Source organism: Aegilops tauschii, chromosome 7 (assembly GCF_002575655.3).
Source record: "Aegilops tauschii subsp. strangulata cultivar AL8/78 chromosome 7, Aet v6.0, whole genome shotgun sequence".
Classification (NCBI taxonomy): domain Eukaryota; kingdom Viridiplantae; phylum Streptophyta; class Magnoliopsida; order Poales; family Poaceae; genus Aegilops; species Aegilops tauschii.
The window spans coordinates 235,468,417-235,472,382 of record NC_053041.3 but is presented as its reverse complement, the minus strand read 5'-3'; the positions used below and the strand labels follow the sequence as shown (position 1 = coordinate 235,472,382).

The 3,966-nt window shown below is 43.0% G+C and overlaps 1 long non-coding RNA gene across 4 annotated transcripts; it reads right to left on the bottom strand.

The window, feature by feature from the left end:
* Positions 1-504: 504 nt before the first annotated feature.
* LOC109779170 (uncharacterized) lies at positions 505-3,510 on the bottom strand. 4 transcript variants are annotated; one of them, XR_002236798.4, is made up of 6 exons: positions 3,232-3,510; positions 2,979-3,166; positions 2,699-2,792; positions 2,043-2,162; positions 1,885-1,946; positions 505-1,320 (listed from the first exon to the last, which is right to left on the bottom strand). It is a non-coding gene; the product is annotated as an uncharacterized lncRNA (long non-coding RNA). The 4 variants fall into 4 exon arrangements; XR_012190429.1 differs by having other exon boundaries at positions 3,053-3,166; XR_005763284.2 differs by having other exon boundaries at positions 508-2,162.
* Between the last annotated feature and the right edge of the window lie 456 nt (positions 3,511-3,966).

The window sequence follows — 3,966 nt, the reverse complement described above, 5'->3', positions numbered from 1 at the left end:
AATTAAAAATGGTAAGATGAAACTAGGGATGTAAGTGGCAAATAAACGACATCCGCCAGTCCCATCTAGTTAGTTTTTCCTAGATTCCTAGTTCATTTTCCTCAAAAAACAAAAACTCTTTTGAACTATCATACCACTAGTGGACTTTAATCGGGATTAAACGGGACCCAGTTGACATCCCTAGTTGAAAGGGAGTGTACCACCGCTATATTTAAGTTGCCAATGCATCTAACAGTTGAAATAATCTGAGAAAGCACTTAACAGTGTGGCCTCATATAAACTACGGAGACAGTCTTGTGATGAAGTTCATAGGAAAAGTTAAGGACTCAAATGAACTAGGCATGCATTTTTTATGATAGTACAGCAGACACTGCTGACATATTGGCCAACTCAGGTATAGCCTAACAAGTAACAAACAAGCATTCGAATCAAGCAATACAGCAAAGCACACAACTGAACTATTTGTAATTCTTTAGAATTACAGGTTGAGGGCACAAGCCAAAAAAGCAGCCCACACACATTACATTTTACATGTACTAAAACACACTAGCTTAGCATATGTTGCTGTGAAGCCTCGCTGCTGTTGCAATGTTCTTTGAAGATATCGTCAGCATCCCGTGGTTGCAAATCTGGTTGTTGTAGTTTATTTTGCACCCTCTATTTAGGTAAAATTAATTTTAATTGCATGCACTGGTTCGAATTGATCATCAATGGTTCATCTAAAGTAATCACTACAACAAGAACGGAAAATTGGATCTTTTGCCCCACTTTACTTCCCACTTAGATAATTTGCCCCCCCTCCCCGAGAGGCTGCCGGGTGGGGCCGGGGCCACTGGTCATTGAGACAACCCTGGGGCAAATCATCTAACCCCTTGTAAAGTGGGGCAAATCATCTAATCTCCCCCAGACTTATAGCTAACCTCCTTGTTCCCTGAGAAAAAATCTATCCCCGTGCGGCCGTGCCCACCTCCCACACCACCGTCCCCGTCCAAATATCACGCAGCCCATGTCAAAAAATTATACTGTACTAGATCATTGACGGCGCGCGTTGCCACGCCCATCTATTTATACGATAAAATTATCAAAAATTTATAAAATCAATGTCACATTAAGCACATTAAATTTGCATGAACACAAAGATATATTATTCAAGGGAAATCTCAAGGTTCACTGATGCAAATGGCTTGGTATAAAAAATAAACATATATTATTCACTGATACACAACAATGTTTGTAGTAATTACAACTAATCAGTACCAAGACATAAACAGCAGAAAAATAAGCATGTAAGGCTCCTTCAGAGGTAATATTCCAGTCATCCTAGAAGCTCGGAAATATGTATGGGATTAACATGGATCCTGGAATAAGATTCCAAATGGTAACCAAGAGCTTAGTGCAATACAAGCAGAAGATCTACACGAGGAAGTTTTGCCCTATATCCTTGGCAAAGCTAATTTAATTATGCGAGTGTGCTTTGTTTCCTTGTTTATCGTACTCTGGGTATATTTCTATCGAATTAATTGAGCATAATACAATCCCAACAAAATGGAAGTTTGAGAAGGTAAATATTCTTATATCACAAATAAAAAATGGTATGATCAGTGAGCTATAAACCAATATAAAATATATCAAGAACAAAATTGATGTGGATGTTTCCTTGTTATATCTGACAAAACAGGAAGTCACGTGAAAATATTTCCTTGTTTCATGTGACGGTTGGAAATTATTATTGTAATGCACTCAATCAATGGACTGCAAATTTATTTTTCTCCAGCAGCAAACAGCATATATATTCGCAATCATGATGGGATTGGCAAGCCATATACTCCAGTGTCAAAAAACATCTTATATTTTGATACAAAGGGAGTATGTTTCAAGGCTCACCTGAAAACAAATATGATACACACAATGATTGTAATAATTGAATGGTAAAAGTAGGAAAGGACCTGGTAAAATTCAAGAATCAATACGAAATCTTTGCCAGGTAGAAATATTACGACAAGACACCCATATAAGATGTTCTGGCTGATGTAAATACATACCGATAATTGTCACAAAAAACAACAATTTAGGGCTCAGCAGCTGCGTCCACTTGGGTTTCTACATCCAGTGAGTTGCCAGCAAAGGGCTCTTGACACGAATTGGCATTATGTAAGAGTGAGCTGAAGCAGAACAAAAGAATTAAGCCTACAAACTAATTCAAAATGAAATCTCACATTTAGGATAGACCATGGTCTTAGTTTTTCAACCAATCGTAAGCTATCATACATATACCTCACAACTTCGCAACAATAGGATGATTTGAGTAGTAGTTTAGTGAAAAAATGAAAAACTTTGTTTTTTTAGTACAATACCATGTGAGATCGTTACTCTAGATTTTAGAGCTCTATGATTTGAGTGTAGTTGGCTAGTAGTCATGCTGGTTTCTGAGGGCTAAGTAGTAGATATATTGGAGTGCTCCCGTTTATTGATTTCATCTAGGGAGGCTGATATTTTTTTCTTTTGCAAGTGGGGAGGCTGATCTGTTCAAGAAGGCACCATCAAATATGTTTATTTATTGTGTGCATTGGTGGCATCCATGAGATCCCAATTACCAGAGCTGACCAAGAAACTCTTGAACATGATAATGGAAAATTAACCATTGATGAGATTGCGCATGTGATGGGACAAAAAAATGCGCTTCTAATAATTGGCTTACCAGGGTTGCTTTGCTTCCCAGACTTGAGGTTGTGTGCATCATAGCACGATGTGACTGACTGGAGAAGAGACATGGGCACTACCACGGCGGTGGCCTGGCACACAAATTAGTAATTAGTGCAGAGCGTTGAATAAGATGAACTACATATATGACAAAAACAAATAATAATTCATCTATAGCATGGTGATTAAGTATGCAGCAAATCAATCTGACTGGAATCAACACTAAATCTTGAGGTGACTAACTATGTAAAAAGATCTCTTCAGGCAAGGGGACGTACAGACAATACCAAGGTGGCAGAACACAAATATTCACCCCGCGAGAGGAGAGGAATTGAGAGGGAGAGGGACTTGCTTTATGTCGTCACTTCACACCACCACAAGAGAAGGGCTTCATCACTGATTCACTGTCGTCTCATGCCGTTTAGGGTTCGCCGCCTTGGAATCAAGTGAACCAAGGGAAGAAGATCTGCAGCAGTGCAAGGATGATAAGGCGATGGCGACATGCCCGAAGGTTGGGAGGGAAGAAAGAACCTACAGGGATGTCGGTGGCGATGCCGGCGCAACCCATTGGAATCCGGGGCGAGAGGGAGGAGGCTTGTTTCCGAGGTAGAGGAGGGGATCAATGGATGCGGAGAAGTGGATCCCCTCGAACGAAGCTCGCGTCAGCTGGATCCCTCGCGCGTGTCACGTCGGCTTCAGCCCCTCCCGCGCCGGATCCCCTTGCGCGCATCGCCTCGGTTCGGATCTCGCAGCTCGCGTCGCCTCGACTGATATGGCTTTTTCTTTGAAAGGTCATCGGCTAGACAGATAAATAAAGCCCAATCAACGCCAGGGCTCGGAAAAAGTCCCCAGAATAGCAGCCCATTAGGACAGGCAGCCCACGTCGCGGTAAGCCGACGCCGAAGCAGAGATCTGACGGTCAGAACCGATTCAGACGCGAAATCTGACGGCCGAAATTATCGGATGCGTGAGAGAGCTCGGTTTAGGCTCGGTTATACTGTCCTAAAATGTGCCATTTCCCCTGATTCCTCTCTCTCTCAACCCTGATGCTGCCGCCGCCACCTGACCGGCAGATCCGGCGCCGTACCACGGCCATCGCTCATAAGGTCCGGATTCCCCTGGTTCATCTCCTATCTTCCGCCACAGCGACGTTCACCACGCCCCTATTCACCACAGGTCGCCGGCGCGGCTCCCTCGCCCCTGGTTTGTATTCCCACTACGTCGCGCTGCAGTCGGCTCAGGCATGACGACGCTGCTCCGCCTCGG